Source organism: Macrobrachium nipponense, chromosome 25 (genome assembly GCF_015104395.2).
Source record: "Macrobrachium nipponense isolate FS-2020 chromosome 25, ASM1510439v2, whole genome shotgun sequence".
Classification (NCBI taxonomy): domain Eukaryota; kingdom Metazoa; phylum Arthropoda; class Malacostraca; order Decapoda; family Palaemonidae; genus Macrobrachium; species Macrobrachium nipponense.
The window spans coordinates 30,751,741-30,773,054 of record NC_087214.1 but is presented as its reverse complement, the minus strand read 5'-3'; the positions used below and the strand labels follow the sequence as shown (position 1 = coordinate 30,773,054).

The 21,314-nt window shown below is 41.4% G+C and overlaps 1 long non-coding RNA gene across 2 annotated transcripts in view; it reads right to left on the bottom strand.

Annotated features, from left to right (window-relative positions):
• Positions 1-21,314, bottom strand: part of LOC135199307 (uncharacterized) — a 761,114-nt gene that overhangs the window by 152,947 nt on the left and 586,853 nt on the right. For both annotated transcript variants that reach the window (XR_010311047.1, XR_010311046.1), the window contains exon 3: positions 15,784-15,864. This is a non-coding gene — a long non-coding RNA (uncharacterized LOC135199307). The remainder of the gene's footprint in view (positions 1-15,783; positions 15,865-21,314) is intronic.

Sequence of the window (21,314 nt, the reverse complement as noted above, 5' to 3'; positions counted from 1 at the left end):
CTTCAGACAGAACTGCATCTTACCCTGTACTTAAAATAACGATTTTTTAGAATAGCTTGATAAAAAAGCTAATTCTCTCTTAAACCATATTTCATGGACTACTTTCAAAATTCCATACCGCCACGTAGTATCATACGCTTTTTCCAAGTCAGAAAGGAAAAACGTGTAAAGTGGTTGCTAGAGGCAAGGCTGCACACAATTGCAGACTCCATTCTAACCAAGATATCAACAGGGACGCATACGGCGGAAACCAACATTGGCCGGACGAGAAAAAGTTCACCTCGCTCTAAATAACCACACTAAAACGAGCATTCACCATTTTCTTCCATAGTTTACACAAACCAAGATGTTAGGGCAATTGGACGAATAATTCCTACAAAGAAACTATCCTTCCAGGCTTGACAAACGGAAGGAATCTTGCTAGTTCCCAACCTAAAGGGTAGTAATGTCTTTATAAATTCTGTTTATCATAATGAGGGATAAATCTTTTAGTATTCTGAGCAGCATTCGCTTGATCATAGAATATGAAATTTCATCAGGACCAGGAGCAGATTCTTTACACTGTGAGAGAGCAATTCAAATTCTCTCATGAGTAATGGCATTATATAGAACTCCTCTTTATTTATTGGAAATCAAGATAATGCTGTTCATTTGCTTTCTGCTGTTGCATACGGTTTCTCATTTCATCTTTTTCAGATATTTTAGCAAAATGGTAGGGCAAACACTCAATTGACACCACTTTTGGATATCTCCTACATTTATGCCATTTATTTTTAAACCCAGGTGGTTGGCTAGGTTCCAAAACTTCCCTGCTATTTCCTTATCTTTCTCCACCACTAATGTGATGGGAGTTTTTGGCCAATTTATGGAAAGAAATGAAAAGGTTATCCCAGATTTCTTTCCGTGCATTTTTTTAAATTTTCAAACATAAACACTTTAGCCCTAGCCTTACGAAATTTCTAACAGCTAAATAGTTACATTTCGTTATTTTACATAGGTGGAAACCAAGATCTCATAGTTTCTATCGGGTTTATGGAATTTCTTTGACCACCATGGAACTGGTCGGCGCCATAAAATAGACCTGATGTTCTTGAATGGCTGAAGTCCAGCTGCAAATAACGTAGTAATTAACAATTCCATAGCATCCTCAATGCAATCCAAATTTTCATCTGCTGTAGCTCGATTGAATATGCTCTTCAAAAATTTGACCCAGTCAGCCTCTTTTTTAACACTCAACGGGTAATCTTGAACAGGAGGGACTTGAATCTAGTGCTTTTAAAATAATTGGAAAGTGATCACTACTATACTTCATCGATCACTCGCAATTGAAGTCCATAATGGCATCGGCACTACATAGTGACACGTCTAGGGCTGTAATAGTACCGGTCTGTACATGGAAATGGGTGCGCCGTTCTCCAGTGTTTAGAACACAAACACTTTTCACTTTCAATAATGGATGGACAGGCAGTTTCCTCTACCATTTAGTATTAAATCCCACATAAAGGCAACTTTAATCCATTCATATCACCTAGGATGATGGAAAAAGGCAGAGAAGCTGTTCTGATGAGATTACAAAAAATCAGTACTAGGGAAAGCCTCACATTGGATGGAAGATATACAGAACAAATATGTATATTTACGGCCAGAAAACACTTGCAATGCAACAGCTTGCAAAGAAGAAGTAAACAGGAAAAATGCTTGTGTGGGTTCATGGCGAACATATAAAAATTGCTCCACCCCGGTTTCTATTGGTTTTGATTAGATGTGAATGGTAAAGCAACATATTCTTTAGGGCAAAGGAATAAAAATCAGTGCTGAGGCATAGTCTCCTGCAAACTATGCAAACAGGAGACACTCCCAAAAATGAGCATTTGAAGCTCCTACCCATTTAGCTCTCAGGCCCTGACAATGTCACTGAAGAAAATTCAAGAAATTACTTGAGGTTTTAGAGGACTTGAGAATAGGGCCTCTTGAAGATATGTTTGTCTCTAGGGTTGCCAGGGAATTTGGGGAAATCTACTTTGTTTTTTTCTTCGAGGGAGGACGCCTGACACCCTCAGCCTTCCTTTCTTTTTGGGAATGGCATTGACCTGCATAACAGGAAGCAACTTCTGTTTCTTGGTTGGCCTGCCTCCGAAGTTCAGCTGGTGTTCCAGGGCTCCAAGAAGCCCATTGCATCAGCTAAGGAGGGCGACTTCCCCAAAAGAGCCTTGCACATCAGCCAGGACAGACGTAAATTCCAAATTACTCCGCACCAGTCAAAACTGATGCTGCTTCTAAAGAAACTGATGCACCAGCAAAAGATGCTGCTGCCTCCAAAGAGGTTGATGCATAGCCAAGGCTTGAAGCTCTGACTCCAAAGAGGCCGGTGCCCAGCCCAAAGCTGATGCTGCTCCAAGAGGCGGGCACAGACAAAGCTGATGCTGCCTCCGAAAAGGCCCAGTGCTCCAGGCCAAAGCTGATGCTGCTCCGAGAGGCTGGTGCACCAGCAAAGCTGATGCTGCCTAGGAAGAGGCCAGTGCACCAGCCAAAGCTGATGCTGCCTCCCAAAAGAGGCCGGTGCACCAGCCAAAGCTGATGCTTATTGAAGTCGACGACATTTAATTTGAGCTTTAACAAGTTGTTTTTGCTGCTACTTCTGTTACATGGGATTTTGAGTTTTCCCACCTGTTCTAAATGAATTTGAAGCAGGATTGAATGTAACGTTTCTCCTTTCTACAATTTTGTTGTCTATTATGCAGCAACCACTTGCAAAAGATACCCTGGTCTTATATTGTTCAGTACCTATTATTCTGGCTCTGCAAAAGTAACTTCTCAAGGACTCTGAGTATATCGTACTTCTTTTCAAAAGGAAAACATCACAGAGTTCGAGGATGTACTGGTGTGCTTCCCCACAATGAAGCATTTTGGTTCCGCATGGGCAATCACCTGCACACTTCTCCAATAATTTATACAAATTGCAGGTTTCCTTGCAACTGGCATCTACAGGACCATAATATGCCCATATTCTGACAGTAAAAAAACACCTCCGGGGGTACGGCACGTACTGTTTCACTTTATATCGTACCAAACAGCTGCTTTATAAAATTTTCTTTTTTTTTTTTCTTGGTAAACCTTTAGAAGAATTAAAGGTTAAATAACAACGTGGCATAGGCCACAATGCCCCGTTACTTTATTTTCAGGTCCTTTTCCACCTTCAATACCCCCTGATCTTTAAGTTCATCTTCCAGTCCTCTTCAGGATGAATTTTCCAAATTTTTTTAAAAAAAAGGTGAGGGCATATATAATTCCTTCTGGTATGATTGAAGGTTATCGTGTGGTTTACATTTCATCTGAAACCCCTACCAGTAAAATCAGAGTTTTCAATTCTCACTTTCTTTCTTACTGATCTAGCCTCCTACCAAAAGCTTATTTCTACCATATGGCAATATCTTAGGTTCCCTCACACAGCATTTACAATATCCCTATGTACTTCCAAAAAATATTAATAACTGGTTCCTCAAATGTAATGGTTAGATAATTATCAAAAACTCAATTAGGGGACACAACCTCCAGATTATTCTAATGTATTTTCTCATACAAAAATTTCCTTCTCCCTGATGGGGAGTAATATGGTGCCAGTGTAACCACAATGGACTGAATAGCTTTCCCATGTTGTTCCGTGCAATGGTCATCAGGATTTTGGGGTTTACAGTTCATCATAGAATGATATATAGCAAATCGTCTAGGTTTTCCCCATTACCACATGGAGCACATTTAGGAGGATGCCCCCCCCCCCCCAATCCCTTACTGAGGGCACCCTAGGGTAAAAACCTAGATATCACCCAACATCCAGTAATTGAGGGTCATCATTCCATCGAGATCAGACCCAGCACGGAATGCAGGGTTTGACATAAAAAGTTTCCCCTCGCTTCGACCACGTTGGGTACTCCAGTTATACGGGTGGAGAGGGCATGCCGTCCCACTCACCACCCTCCTTCAAAATCCGAGAACAGTAAGAGCACAGTCAACATTTCATGCTAAGCGTCATCAACAAAATCACAATCGGACAAGAGGAAGGAGAGAAATTGTGAAAATCTGGAGGATAGGTGATACAGAGTACCAGGATTAGTCAGGATGCGTGAATTGACCTTAGTGGCATGAGTACCTACCGGGGTTGAATAAATAACCCCACACCATGCTTAATTCTTCATTTGCACCACGCAAAGCCCCCACTACAGCAAAGTTCCTGGTCACAAGGGGGGGAATGATAAAGAAACCATCAGCATCTGGTAATGTCAAAGGCTGGTGCCAATTCTCAAATTCTCTAAAATATGAAACAGAGCAACCTTAATGGTGTACTATATCATTTGGTTTTCTTTTACGCAGCAGTTTGTTACCCGCGTCCCTCATATTGTACAATGATGCGAGGTACTGTTATTTGCAACTGCTGCCCATCAATGAGAACCAAAATTGGTCTTGGGAATTCCAGTCCAAACTACCATTTCAACAATTAGCTTCTCCATACATATCAGGAAAAAATTCCATATCATACTCAGGAAAAAAATTCCATATGTACTACATAAGAGTGTATTACACAGTTTGCATGATCACTGACCAATTCATATCTGACCGGGCATTTTCTGCACAGCCACTAGAAGGTACTGTGGGTGCTGATATAATACTACTCACCGAGAGTCTACACACTCACTCTGTATCACTCTGTACAATAAAGAAAGATGTATCACTTCAATTTACCCACACCAAAAACGGTAATATCGGCACAGGGTAACAGTCTAGCGCCAGTGATAGGACGATAAACCAGAACATATGTCAAGCATTTACTCTTGAACTTTGGCGACACACCAGATACGTGCGCACCAATCAGAAATGATGTGATGAGGGTGCACTTAAAGCATGAAAGTAATTTCTTAATTCCAACTAGCTTACTTATGACACCTTGTAAGTACAGCATTTGAGCAAATCTTGACAGGATCTTCAATTTATTATCATTGTCGAAGGCTACAGTTCAGAGGCAAACTCCAAGATTCTACCAACCATCATGGGGAAACTATCGCAACAGCCAAGTTAACAAACCATCACAAATAAATGCATGGATAACTGCACACAATATGCATCCAACAAATGATGGTACGGGGTGCTGACCACTCCTACTTACTCAAGACACAATATACAATATGTTACAGAAATGAACAACAGTTGTATTCAACCAGCCCATGTATGCTAGCTTAGGTTAGTTGCGTTGAATACAGAATCTAGGCCAAAGGCCAGGCACTGGGACCTAAGAGATCATTCAGCACTGAAATGGAAATTGACAATAAAGGTTTGAAAGGTGTAACAGGAGGAAAACTTCAAAGTGTTAGGAGAGGGTGGAAAGTAAGATGAAGAAAGAGAATATGAAAGGAGGTACAGTAAAAGGAATGAAAGTGGTTGCAGCTAGGGGCTGAAGGAAGGCACGCTGCAAAGAACCTGAAGTAATGCCTACAGTGCTCCACATGAGGTTCACTGACTGCACTACCCCCATATGGGCAGCTATGAGGTCAACAAATTGAAACTAATGGGCAAAACCAGTGGTTCTTAACCTGGGGGGTGTGCCCCCCTGGAGGGGCATCAGCAATTTCCAGGGGAGGCGCGAGCCCTAGGGAAAAATGAAAAAAAAAAATCCCTAACTATATTTATTATTATCTTACCAAGAGTGAAGAACTAACATTCAGAAGTTTATGAAAAATGCAAGTGTCGCCTTATAACGTTACTGTCCTAGAGTCTACTACTCTAGTTATGCTTATTGGGCTGACCATGTTTTGTAGTTTGTTGGCCTTCCTCCCTATTCCCTCCAAACCCATTCTCTTTCTATTATTTATTTTACTTTCCTTTAAATCTTGGGAGGGAATTTGAATCATAGATGCAAGGGGGACGTGAAAGAAAGGTCCAAACTCTTAGAGGGGGCATGGTCATAAAAAAGGTTAACTGCTGCTGCTCTAGACTAGTACTACATCCACCAACCAGTCATTTCCACTTACAAATTGTGGTCAAGACATCCCTTAGGGCCGAACATTAAAGGCATAAGATCTTTGTCTCTGGACAACATTTTGCCACCGCAAAACTATCCCCCACAGGACAGACTAAATACATATATGTTATATTAAGCACACCCATCCACCAGACAAACTATAAGTTTAATCGATTTAAGAAAAAACACATCAATGGAAAGATGATGATATGTAAATGCACTTGGTGTAAGAAAATAAGTTAAAAAAAAATTTTCTGTACCTTCTACAGGAAGTTGAAAGTGAATATTTACAACCCTGTGCAAGGCCTCTTTTTCCAACACTCATAAATTTTAACAAGTTTTATGTACATGTTTTTTCTAATAATTTAAAAATCAACAAATAAGACCTAAAATCATAAACAAATTCTGAGTATATTCATTCTAAAAAATTTATGAGATTTACCGAGATGGGAAGATACAGTAACTTTTGTGAGGTCTACAAGTTTTTTCTAATATTACTTGCCACTTTTCTTTGCAAGATTACAATTACAGCTGACATACTATCATAAAATATGGACTAAAACCAACAGCAATCCCCGAGTATGTTTATGAGCAAATATATAAAAAGACATCACAGGATACAGAGGGGCAATATATTCCCCATCAAGGATCAAGGCATACTGATGACTGGCCCCCTCCCCCATCCTGTGCTGAGCTTCTACAGATGCAGCAAGTAATCTATGGACTATTGGAGTGATATGACCATTTCCCGCTATATTCATCCAAATCGTGTGGAGCCTAATATCAATACGTGTATACTCATATATGGTTTAGTAGGTTGTTGTCATAGTACATTGGTAGGTACATGGCCTAGGTAAGACTGGTGTTGGTTCAAATTCTGGTAGAGGCCGTTGGTCTGAGAAGAGGATCCTGGCTTCAAGCTTTAGTATTAAGAACCCCAGACATTTTAGTATTTGCTATCAAGCTGCATGAGAATGTGCAAATTTTTCAGAAATCCATCCATCACTCAAAACCTGTTAAAGTTCCTCATATGATCATGCCGTCCATTAAGGGTTAAAATAGGTCACCCACCATATCCCTTTTCTTTGATTCTGACAAATCCCAAGGGTGTCTACAGGACTGATAATACAATTAAGACTTGGGGTATGTTAAGGACAAACTGATTAAATTTGCATCCTATTTTTTCTTCAAACTTTGACAAATTAATTCTTTCAACTCAAAGTATACTTTTCCCAAAAGAATTAAAAAAACTGCTCCTTCAAAATAACTTCAGGAGTGTGTCACTATCAAATTCCTTCTAATATCTGTTCTTCATCACTTTCTTTTAGACTTTTTACTTCAATATTTCCCTCATCTAATGAGGAGATTAGCAGTTTACCTACAGCGTAAGTCTTCTCTGCTACTACTGTCTATAACAGAATAATAAAAAATGTGTTGCACATGGTGGTTTAAAAATATATGGACAAACTTCAGTGTTCAACAGTTATTTTTCTTCTCTTAGCCTAAGGTTCTCTCCTTCGTACAAGATCTAACTGGTTCAGCTCAAGAAAAATGATATTGTTATGATACAATAAAGTTTTATACATACTTACCTGGCAGATATATACATAGCTATTACTCCGTCGTCCGACAGAAATTCGAATTTCGCGGCACACGCGGCAGGTAGGTCAGGTGATCTACCCCCCCGCCGCCGCTGGGGTGGCTGGGAATAGGAACCATACCCGTTTTCTAATTCATATTTTTTCTTCCAGCTGTCCTGAGGGGAGGCTGGGTGGGCCATTTAATTGTATATATCTGCCAGGTAAGTATGTATAAAACTTTATTGTATCATAACAATATCATTTTTATACATTCAACTTACCTGTCAGATATATACATAGCTGATTCACACATTGGGGGTGGAGGGTAAAAGACAAGCTATTACTGAATAGACAGGTAAACAACATACGTTGTAGGTAATAAATAAATAAAACCTTGGTTCCTATGTGTTTAGACGAAGGGTCGACTTCCTAGCTATTGCTAGTAGTCTGCTTCGTCTCAAGAGCCTCAGCGAGGATGTGACCTATGGCTAAGAGTTCTTGTAGATCTGTCAATGGGGTCTTATCCACTTACTTGACAGAATCTAGTGGTCATTTGTCAATGGGTCTTATCCACTTACATGACAATACACCAATGCCTATTGGCATAATTTAAGGAGCACAACACCGATCCCGATCACCTGATCCTAACACGAGGGTTTTGTGGATTAATTTGAAAAGAGCTATCCCCAAATCATTTCAAATAACCCCAGAAAATAATACACTTATGTTAAAATTAAAAAAAAAAAAAAAAATTTTTAATTCACTAGTTAAGGATCAGTGTCGGCTCCCTATGCCCAGCAACGCATCCGTGGACACGTATAACAAAGAGAGAAGGATCTCTCATAGGCCCACTTGATCTCCTTTGTGCAAAGAGAAGTCAACACAGAGTTGCATCTCCCGTTATTACAAGCTAATATGGACTCTCACGACATATGTTATGGAAAAGAACAAGAATTGTTAAAAGCTCGCAAACTTCAAACGCTTTTAATCTTAGCTGTTTGAAGGAAACATCAAGGTTACTCAAGAAGTGGCTTTAGCGATTCCACTCTTTCCAAAGAAGACAGGGCTTTCTTTGCAACACAGATCTCTGGCATGGACTGAAGCCCAAGAGCCTGGCTTGCGCCTGGCTGGTGCCTCGCGCCTGCCTGGCTCGCGCCTGGCTGGCGCCTCACTCGCGCCTGGCTAGAGCCTGGCGCCTCGCCCCTGACTGGCGCCTCGCGCCTGGCTGGCGTCTCGCGCCTGGCTGGCGCCTAATCCTGGCTGGTGCCTCGCGCCTGACTGGTGCCTCGCGCCTGCCTGGCGTCTCGCGCCTGCCTGGCGTCTCGCGCCTGCCTGGCGTCTCGCGTCTGGCTGGCGCCTCGCGTCTGGCTGGCGCCTCGCGTCTGGCTGGCGCCTCGCGTCTGGCTGGCGCCTCGCGTCTGGCTGGCGCCTCGCGTCTGGCTGGCGCCTCGCGTCTGGCTGGCGCCTCGCGTCTGGCTGGCGCCTCGCGTCTGGCTGGCGCCTCGCGTCTGGCTGGTGCTTCGCTTGCCTGGCGCCTCGCGCCTGGCTGGCTCCTCGCACCTGGCTGACTTCTCCCCACTTGCTGGAGATTCGAGCTTGTTAAGAGTCTCGATGAAAACTGGCGATGTCCACCTCGGACACTTTATTTGCCTGATTTATTCGCCTCTAGCGCATCTGCGCCAGATTGGAGGCCTACTCCTTCTCCTCATCAGACAATGACAGTGTTTATTTGGACTGTCTTGCTCTGGCGTCTTACGCCTGTTTGGCAATTGGCGCCTGATTGGCGCTACATTGTCCGAAAGCCTGAACATCCACAATCGTTTATCAGGAGAAAGGAAAAGGGTGGAAGAAATTCTTTCACTTTGAGCTTATGGCCTCTGCAACAAGGGGAGGTAATTTTAGTCGGCTACATCCAGTAGACGATAGGAAATCTAATAGTCCGAGAGACCAGTCTTCCTCCAAGGAGGATCATACTTGATACTTCAGTTGCTAACGAGCACTCTTCCTACATGTTGACGAGTTCTCTCGTTGCAAAAATCTTCCCTATCCTTGCACGAAGGCAGGGAAAGAGCCTGGAAGCTTTTAAGGAGAGACTGAGCTGAAATTGGGAGGATTCCCGATTTCTAGCTCTTTAAATATATCTCTTCGAACCTTCTGGGAAGTAGTTTTGAGCCCTCATCGTATTCCAAAGACTCTGTCAGCAAACGTTTAAACCTTATCTTCATTTGTAGATAACAACGTAAATACATTGCCTGGACAACGAATCCTTTATCTGAAAGCGTTGATCCAGGAATAAAAGGTTATAGTTCTTTTGCCAAACATACCATGCTGGCAGGAACCCATTGCCGAGTCTTTCTAGAATTTGATTCCAGACTCCAAGCCCAAAATCTCACTCGTCCTTTTGGTCGATTAGTACCAAGAGAAACATTGATGAGGAGCAGTTCCATCTTGTCAGAACACGGAATCTGAGGCCCAAATAGGATCCCATTGTAACTATAAGATCTCCAAGTCTTGTCGTATAGAGGTATTGTGTAAGATCCTGAAGATCTTAATGCTCCGCTATCTCCAATTCCCTTTATAGAGACAGAGTATAGTCTTTTACTGCGTTCTTTGATAGCAGATATATACAAAGGTAATTCTTCCCTCTGAAAGGGAAGAAAAAACCAAAACCGCTATGTGGTTCACAGAGGTATCGGAAAGAAGGACAGTTTCCTCATTCCCTCAAGCACGATCTGCAGTAATTATATATCTTATCCATGACTACTGTCATTTACCTTGAAAACATCCTCTCATTCATGTCCACTTCTGGTCAGTCTGCACGCAGACAGACTCAGAGTGGAGAGGTTGTTAAGGTCCATTTAAAATAGATGCTGAAAGAATATTCAGACTGTCTTGGAAAAGACTTCCAAAACCTGCTGTGAGAAGAACGTGACCTCTGAGAATCCAACCTCTCTAAGTCTAAAATGAGGCATAACATATATCCTCTCTTTCTTTGACGCCCTTTGTCTTACATTCTGTAAAGAGTTTATCTTTTAGGGGAAAAAGACTAAATTTTATTCCCCTTTCTATAACATAAGATGGCGTATATTGCTACCTCTCTCTTAAATTCTTTTCTTCCTGTCCTCGTGCCTGGGGGCAAGAGAGAATGGAAAAATTCTATCATCGTTATTCTGCAAAACAAATTATTATCCTATTCTCCTACTAACTGATCCAGGATCGAGGAGAATCATTCAAGATTCCTATCCTAGGACATCAGGCCGTAATGTACGGTTCAGATACTACTTGAAAGAGCCTCTCATCCAATACTGAGAGCTCCTACGAGTCTTTTCCCAGTACCAAAACATTACAAGGTCTCCCTTGTTATATGTTTACATAGGAGTAGGCTGTTAATAACAATGAAAGAGGAGAAAGAGGGGCTGCATGGTTCAAGGGACTAGCCGAAAACGTGCAATAAAAAAGGGGTTGCCAAGGTCTTTCTAAAACCTGCACCAGATTAACTTATGAGTCCGATATATTTTCTATCACTTGTCTCATAAGGTTGAGGAAAGCGAGAGACCTCTAAAGATATCAGTTCTCTTACCCATGTAAAGGTCTATAAAGCAGAAGAACCCACTTATCCTGACACGTTACTACGTTTGCCTGTGGCGATATCTAGAATAATTGTCAGTAGAGGGTTGATCTGGCAAAAAGAGTTTCTCCCAAAACAACTCCTCTTGCCAGGAAAGAAGTCGCTCACACGACCACTATATTACCTGACATGAGAAGTCTGTTCTTGTTAGAGACTTCCGCAATTTCAGTTAATCCTGACAAGGGCCACGGCCGCCTGCGCGACAACTTGTGTCCCTGGCAGGAAAAAACTGATCTTGTGTCAGTTCTCAAAGAGGAAACTCTTGGAAAGTCTATCTCCAAATACTGAGAAATTGGAGATCCTGATGTCTTGCGCCTGGCTGGCGCTTCGCGCCTGGCTAGCGCTCGCGCCTGGCTGGCGCTCGCGCCAGGTTGGCGCCTATCGCCTGGTTAAAGCCTGGCGCTCGCGCCTGGCTGACGCCTGGCGCCGCCTAGCTGGCGCTCGCGCTGGTTGGCGCCTATCGCTGGTTAAAGCCTGGCTGGAGCCTTTATGGCCTATTACTTGGCAAAAAACCCTTTGGGTTCAGGGGGGAAATCTCTATATCCAAAATAAGAAAGGAGTGCTGATAAGAATCCTATAATTCTACAGTACTTCCATAGTTGGATGTTTCTTCTCAATTTTTCCTCTAATCCGAGTATATCGGAATAAAGGGGAATTATTCTTTCCTCGGTTAATTCTTCCGTATCCCCCCCCCCCCCCCCCCCTTTTATCATGAACGAGAAGGACCACTCCAGTGCGAGGGGACTGAGTAACTTCCCAGCTCTATGTAGGAAAGCATAATTTGCTCTAAGGTATATCTATTAACTAATTATTTTCTAGTTAGAGCCAGGCGTCTGGCTGGCGCTTATGATTCCTTATGGCATGGTTTGAGGAAAAGGAAGCAGTCTACAGGAAGACTGTTCGTCTTCTTCTTGCTAAGAGATCTATGAAGAAGACTTCTCACAGGTTCTCACAACTCTTTGCAATAAATGTTAGACATACTTTAACAGTTATTATCGTCGATCGAGGTTCTCACGGACTCGCAAATTCTTGCATTGCTCTTATTTAATAACTCGCTCAAACGAGAAATATTTTGGATGGTGCTCTAGGCTTATTGCACCAAGCTGGCGCAATTTGCGCCAGGCTGGCGGAACCTGCGCCAGGGTGGCGCATCTGCGCCAGGCTGGCGCCTCCTACTAATTATCTTTATGTTATGTGCCAGGAACATCTGTGTCTTTATGGTACCCGACATCCTTTCATATGTTAATTCCGTTCTTATTATGAAAAACTTTTATATACGTAGTATAATCCATTCAGGGAAACCATTTCCCACTAAAAGAATGTTACCCATCCGACTCATACAACTTCTGCACAATATCCGACTAAATACGGTTGTGTCCTTTCTCGAAAGACTTAACCATACCGTAGTCTTGAAGTGAATCTCTATTACATCTCTCTTCTCACTAAGTATGTATTCTAATAAGCCATGCTTTCGTAAGTATGAGTGTATTAAATAATATCATGTTCTGCTGCATTAGAATCCTTTAATCATGTTACCTACGGTAAACAGCATTTAAAGGTTGTAATATCCTTCTTATTGAAAGATTCCTAACAAAAGGCAGACAATATTTTATTTATGATAGCTTCAGTATTCCCTCAATCCGAGGCTAAGACCACGATTGTGGGAGGGAAGAGGATACGGTTAGTTTATCCCCATTCCCGCAGGAAGAGAGAGCTGTAAACGACCTCTCACGACTGAGAAACAAGATGGTACTGCGACTGCGTTGGTCTTCAAAGCGAAAAGCAGTTTTGGCCTTCCTTCTTTCCAGAGTTGCCAGTTACTCCATTAAATAAAGGAATCTTATAAATTATTATCGAACTTCAGGAAGTTTTTATATAAGCATAATTAAGCTAACAAGACTTCGACAAGTCTAGAAACTAAATAGGTGTCGTCTAAACAATTCTTTTAAACCTATTCCTTCCTAGGAAAGTCCTAGAAGGGTACTGGTAATTCATGGAAACCTCTTCTAACACGAAGAAAAATGTTCTATCCTACTCTCAATCCACCAATAAAGATATGCTTCTCCGATCACTTCTCGAAGACACGATAGCATCATATAACTCATACTCTAGCGTAATAGAATCCTCTATAATACTGTTACATTAAGGTAAACCGTATTAATTTAGGAAATTTTGTAAGGATTTCACTTGACCATTATAGCATAAATTTCGGTATGTCTATGCCTTGCCATACCGTATTCCCAAGGCGATTTTGTCCTAAGCATGGTAGGAGCTAGAAGCTTAAAAGTCATACATATATGCTTTATCACTCAACGAGATCCATATAATTCATTCGATTGACAAACAATCTAAATCGTTCTCATCATAATAGATTTATATCTAAAAATGCACCGATGGGGAATTTTATGTTGAAATAACAATTTCATACCCCCATGGGATAGCGCTCTCGTCTAGTTGCGAAAAAAAAAAATGTTCGAACAATGACTTTATCACAAATGTTATCGAATGATCTCTAATATTAGAAGGCGCTAAATCGTCGCCTGATTCCGAAAGGTGGACGATTAATGTCATTCTCATTTTGAATAATTCTACCAGAAGGCATTATACGAGGATCTTCGCCAATTTCATTCATTTGAAGTTCTTCTATCCATCGAGGAACCGTAGGCATAAAAAGGGAGAAACACTGTTTTAGGATGCCTTTCCAATGGCTATCCCTGGCAGTCTGGGACGCTCTACAGAACCTGCCGAGGGGATGCCTGACCGGTGGGGATTCTCTGAAACCTCCTTACGGTTTTCGACATTCCTTCTCCTCTGGGCTTGTGAGCTTGGAAGAGGTCAAGACCTGAGAGCGAGACAGAGCCGATCAGACGCACCCTCCATTGTAATGGGGGAACACTATATTCACTTCTTACGTTCTAAGAGTTCGCATTTGAACTATATCCAAAGTCTACAATTTGCAAATATGATATTGTAGATTCTGCGGAGTAAGGTGATGAGGGTACAACAACTACTAGTACTGTTACTACTATAATTGCTCGTTAACACAAGAGCTAATAAAGCTTCTAAAGGATAGTTACTTTTCTGACTTCCCCAACTAGGAAGAAAGATATACATTTCCTCAATCAAACTCTAAACACTTATTTGTATTAATGAATAAATATAAGTAATTCCCTTTCATGAAAATATACGTAATTCACTTTCGTGAAAGTGGATGAGTGTCTACCGAAAACTTCGGTAGTTACACGTCACTAATCTTCTAAATTTTCGAAGTTAATTTTATCAAAAAATTCTAAAAGTTAACAAAAGCGTATGCCGAACCAAAGATCCATTACTTCCCTGTAAAAGTTAGCCCAGACGATCGATGGCGATGAAACACGAAAATCCATCAGGAGGAACTGCAAACGTTGTTTACATTCCAAGCGACAGAAAAAATATGAATTAGAAAACGGGTATGGTTCCTATTCCCGCCACCCAGCGGCGGGGGGTAGATCACCTGACCTACCTGCCGCGTGTGCCGCGAAATTCGAATTTCTGTCGGACGACGGAGTAATAGCTATGTATATATCTGACAGGTAAGTTGAATGTATAAAAAGTAAAGTTACTGCATACTTAAAGAAGCCCATCTTTATTCCTGCTCTAAAAAAAATTATACCATTAATACAGCAACAAAGATCACCCTGATAATCTGCATTCCCCTAAATGCCACACTGGGTTGTTAGTCCACTGAGATGAAACCTAGTACAGAGGGCCATATAGGGTACTCCAGTTCTAGAGGTGAAGAGGAAAGAAATCCACCAGCAACCTCTTTCAAATCTATAGGAAATTCCTCGAATGTAGATTATGAGGAGGGCAATCAAATACAGTAAATATGATATGGGGAAAATATACTAGACATGTGAAATAAATCAACAACACATCTAGTGAATGAAACAGCACAAATAACTTCCAAAACTCTAAACAATATAATGCAAGGTTTGAAAGGTCAATCAAGAATGACACCCCACTCATTAGAAAAGGAATTTCTGAAAAATTTGCAAGTTCTCATGCAACTTGATAGCAAATACTAAAATGTCTGGGGTTCTTAACACCAATGCTTGAAAGCCAGGATCCTACTCTCAGACCAACTGCCTCTACCAGAATCTGAACCAACACCAATCTCACCTAGGCCATGTACCTACCAATGTATTATGACCAAGGACAACCTACTAAACCATACATATTATAGGTATTATCAACTTACCAACTCCATTCAAGGTCATTATCAACTATTCCCCACAATTTTAACTTTTCTTAGGTTCTATTTTCCTTCAAAAACAAGTTGCACTCCCCAAACTGTTAATAACACCCTCACTGACATTAAAACTGCATGACAGTAGCACAGTACAACATATCTAGCGTCATGTAGCCCAATGTCTGCAATAGGTCCCTGTTCTCCCCCTTCCTAATTCTCAGTCCCCTTTAAACGATTCTTTCCTCATAATCTATCTGTACAACAAACATACATTTACAATGTACTTGGAATATAAATCGTTGCAGGGGGAAAAAAACTTAACACAGACATTTACCAAATGGTCGAAATACGCCTGGTTTGAATGGTAACTTCTTTGTTACCATAAATCTAGTCATGGAATGTTTCAGCTGACATCCTGAAATGGAAAAGTAGATGCTTTCAGTCTCCTTCAAATTATAAGAAAATTGAAGCATTCTAGAAAATAAACATCAGATAATACAAATTTCAATTCAGTTTTTCTTCTATAACTAAATCTAAAGCAAACAACATTGTATATATTATTACAATAATTTACCAATACCCAGGAAAGCAATTGTCCCAAACACTAGAATGGAATGTAATACGTACAAGAATTAGGGCAGAGGCTAAGCACTGGTACCTTTGAGGTCATTTAGCGCTGAAATGGAAATTGCCTCACAGTTGTGATATGAATAGAATGCATACAGAATTGAGGCCAAAGGCCTGGCACTGTAACATGTACACACAGCTGTGCTATGCAATAATTGTTAAGAGAGGGTGGAAAGTAAGACAGAAGAAAGCGAATGAATGGTGGTAGTCTACAGTAAAAGGAATGAAAGAGGTTGCAGCTAGGGGCCTAAGAAAGGGACACTGCAAAGAACCTTAAGTTTCGCCTATTTCCACCATCCTCACCACCATACACAAAAACAGTACTATGTACAATCTGCCCAACAGTTGAGTTACCAGTACCAAAACCAAACCCCACTGAATGCTTAATGCTATATATTACAACTTGGCAGAGTACAGTTCCTTCATTTGCATCTTCCTACACGAGTGAAATCATCTAAAAGATTTAGATGGATTCACAACATTCGCAACACATTTCAGGATACGTAAATCATATATTATTCCTAAATACTACACAAAATATACCAAGATCATACAAAACACATTCGAATGACATTGATAACTTCAGGTCCTCAAAGGACTAGGGCATTCAACCAGCCTATATAGGCTACCTTAGGCCTATGCACAACCACCAACTAGTGGTTCAGGTAGTGATAAACTGAAATCTGGATTAGGTTAAAAATATGGAAAGTCACAATACAAACCCAATGTTTCTTTAACCATGGTCAAAGTTCTAACCCACAAATGCTTAGTATCAGCATCTAGTATAGAGACTGCTTAGCTCCTAAAGTTTTTACTGAATTATGAATCACGGTTCACTTCATTATGGGAAGAGGGTTGCTGTGCCTTTAAAATTTGGTGAAATATGAGGCAAATACAGTACATATATCAGAAATGACCGCTTACACACATGCACAGATTAGCTAAGCAAACACTGACTTTTTCTATCGCAATTACATAAAACTGTGTAGCCTACGACATACTTTTCATTGTGATAATGCAGCAGTTATAAATGGAATTTTTATTTTAAAATTAATATTAATAATACTTACCTGTATAATTTATCTAGCCCTAAATCCCCAAAAGCCGCACCAAAATTTACCACACTGGCAACCCAGTTACCTCCTATTCTGTCCGCCAGTTGGCAACGCTGCCGTTGACAGATACAAAACCTTCCCTGAAAATCAGTTGTGAGAGGCAGATCGTGGGGTAGGATGGGTGGGACTAGATAAATTATACAGGTAAGTATTAATATTAATTTTAGAATAAAAATTCCAAATTAATAAACATTACCTTAATATAATTTATCTAGCCCAATTAACCACTGAAAAGGAGGAGGGAATCCGAGTACAATTTCCCCTTCAGAGAGAATAGGACATAAAACAATCAAAGAAATATATATCATAGGTAGTTAAAAACTCAACCCGAGGTCTAAGATACTAAGAACTCAAAGTCTCCTACCATAATGCCGCAGAACTGCGGTAGTAAAGGACAAGGAGTAAGTGTATAGTCAGTCAGTCTGTACTAAAGTCAGGTGACCAGTCAGACAAAATGAGGACAGCAAGGCTGCACCCCGATGACTTTATCAAGCACTACAACACCTGCTCTCTCACGAATGTCTGGCGCCAATAGAGAGGATCGGGTATTGACAACTCTTTCCCTGAAGGATGAGTGCCTGGACTGCCTGGGCGATTCAAAGCCAAGCAAACATTGGGGGTGTATCAACGCAACCCAACGTTGCCAGCAGCGATATAGGCTCATGAGCAACTCCTGACTCGAGCTTTCTGGTGCCAAGAGAAAGGGGCGGGGAGCAAAAAGGAGACTCAGTCCCGAAGGATGAGTGCCGGCAGTCCAACCTGGTCTCATGTTTACGATCATTGGAGGGTGTATTAACGCAACCGACGCCGTCAACAAGAAACTCAGGGCTACTAAATGTCGCCTGATCTCGCACGAGTGTATGACTCCGAGAAAACAGGGGAGACAAAAAGTAGATGGTGAATGAGTCACCAGATGACAGCAGACGATCCATTGACTAATTCCCTATCCAGAAGGACAATGGAAGAAGTGTGAGTCGTCAGGACAAGCGAACCAGTGGCTAGTCCTAGGTCGGCATCGACTTTGGGAGAAGCATAGTCGCCAGTCCCAACAACCCAGTGGCTGGTCCCATGTCACACTGACAATGGAAGCAGCATGAGTTGTCTAGCAGCTAGTCCTTGTCATCAACAACACCTAAATACCAAACTGCCTAATTCCCATTACAGTGGTCCCCCCATATTCGCGGGGGATGTGTACCAGACCCCACCGCGAATAGTTAAAATCCGCGAATGTTTGGAACCCCCTCTAAAAATGCTCATAAACCCCTATCCTAAACATGCAAATACCAAAGTATCCCTTAAAGACCATCCTTCATCAAATATACATAAAATATCCTATTATGGTTCATATTAATCTTTGAAATATTATTAATACTATTTTAAAGTAAATATGATATTGTTATGATACAATAAAGTTTTATACATACTTACCTGGCAGATATATACTTAGGTATTTGACTCCGTCGTCCGACAGAAATTCGAATTTCGCGCACACGCTACCTGTAGGTCAGGTGATCTACTTACCTGCTGCTGGGTGGCAGGACTAGGAACCATCCCCATGTTCTATCATATTTTTTCTATACCGCCTGTCTCCTGAGGGGAGGTAGGGTGGGTATAATTTTGTATATATCTGCCAGGTAAGTATGTATAAAACTTTATTGTATCATAACAATATCATTTTTATACATTTAACTTACCTGTCAGATATATACTTAGCTGATTCACACCATTGGAGGTGGGAAAGAGACAGCTAAATATAGAATCAAACAGGAATCACAACTATCGTTGTAGGTAATAAATAAATAAAACCTTGGTTCCTACCTGTTTAGACTGAAGACTTCATGAATACAATCCAGGAGTCTAGACAGTCTCAAGAGCCTCAGCGAGATATTGATCTATGGCTAAGAGTTCTTGTGGTTCTGCCAAAGGGGTCTTACCCGCTTACTTGGTAGATCCTGGAAGGACTACGTCAATGGGTGCTTATCCACTTACTTGACAAGACCTTATACAAGGAGCACAACATCGATCCCGATCACCTCAACCTATCCATGTTAGTTCTAAGATTGCCAGAAGTTATCCCCTAACCTCTTGCAAACGACCACAAACTCGAAATACAAACATTCGTACAGTAAAGTACAAAAATAAAAAATAAAATTTTAAAAAAAATGTTTGTACAATCTAGTCAGTAAGACGTCTCTTGATTCCCCCCACTGATCCAAGCTCGGACGTCCGTGCGCCAGCAAGCATACTAATCAGCAGAAAAAAACCAAACAACTCGTCTCACAAGGTAGATCATGTACTATCAAAATTTTGAACAAATACAAATTTTTCTAAGGATCGTTATGTGCTCCCAGCCCCTAGCACTGTATCGGCTGATACAAAAGGACCCAGAGAGAAACACTTTTCATATGTTACTTTAACGTCCTTGAGATAGTGCGATGCGAACACTGAATTACACCTCCAGTAAGTCGCATCCACAATGTCTTTTAAAGACATGTTCTTCTGAAATGCTAATGAAGTGGCTACCGCTCTAACCTCATGAGCCTTCACTCTGAGAGTCCTGAAAGTCTTCAGTGCAGTCATTATGAGCATCCGTAATAATGCTCCTCACAAAGAATGCTAATGCATTTTTTTGACATGGGTCTACTAGGATCCCTAACTGCGCACCACAGGCTTTGTTTACATCCGTTTAGTTCATTCTTCTTCTTTAAATAGAACTTCAAAGCTCTAACCGGACATAAAGATCTTTCTAATTCCTCTCCTACTAGATTTGAAAGTCCTTTAACTTCAAAAACTCTCTTTGGCCAGGGTTTGAGGGGTTCTCGTTCTTGGCCAGAAACAGAGTCTGGAAGAACAAATTGCTGCATCACTCTTAAATCCTACTCGAGAATCTAGAGCGTGTATTTCACTAATTCTCTTCGCAGTCGCTAACGACAACAAGAAAATACATTTTCTCGTTAGATCTTTAAACGACGCGTTGAGAGGAGGTTCAAATCTACTAGATGATAGAAATCTCAAAACTACATCTAGGTTCCAGTTCGGAGTGCGAGGAGAAAAGGTTTTTGAGGTTTCAAAAGATCTTAATAAGACGTGGAGGTCTTTATCTTCTGCAATTCTCAAACCTCTGTTTCGAAATACGCCGAAAGCATACTTCGATAACCTTTAATGGTAGAAAACTGATAATTTTGATCTTCCCTAAGGAAAATCAAGAAATCAGCTATGTTGGTCACAGAGGTATCGGAAGAGGACAGTTTATTCTTCTTACTCCATCTTCTAAATACATCCCCATTTTGATTGGTAGACCCAAATAGTTGAAGATCTCCGGGCTCTAGCAATTGCTTTTGAAGCTTTGCTTGAAAAGCCTCTCGCTCTGACAAGTCTTTCGATAGTCGAAGGCAGTCAGAGCGAGAGCGGGGAGGTTTTGATGGTACCTCTCGAAATGTTATGGGTTGTTTGAGAAGATCTCTCCTGTGTGAAGAGATCTTGGGAAGTCCACTGCCCATTCCTGTACCTCTGTGAACCAATCTTGAGACGGCCAAAAGGGAGCGATGAGTGTTAGTCTCGTCCCTCTTGATGCCGCAAACTTTCTTAACACCACTCCATAAAATTGTTTTGAAGGGGGGAAAGGGCGTAGGCATCTAGGCCTGGACCAGTCCAGTAGCATGGCGTCCACCGCTATCGCTCTCGGGTCTTCCACTAAGGAGCAAAAGTTCTCTATCCTTCTGGATAGGTAGGTGGCGAATAGGTCTATATGGGACTGCCCCACAGGGACCACAGAGCTTGACACACCTGAATGTGAAGGGTCCATTCTGTGGGGGAGACTTGGTTTAACCTGCTTAGCTGTCTTGATTGTTCTTCTCTCCTCCTTCACGAATCTTGTGAGAAGAGTCAACTCTTTTCTTTGCCCAAAACAACAGCTTCTTTTGTTATATGGAACAGAGAAAGAGAGGTGAGTTCCCCCTTGTTTCTTGATATAGGCCAACGCTGTGGTGTTGTCCGAGTTGACCTGTACCACTTGACCTAACACCTGTGTCTCGAAGGCTTTTAGAGCTAGAAGAACGTCATAAAGTTCTTTGGAGTTTATATGCCAGTCTAGCTGATCCTTCCTCCATTGGCCTGATATTTC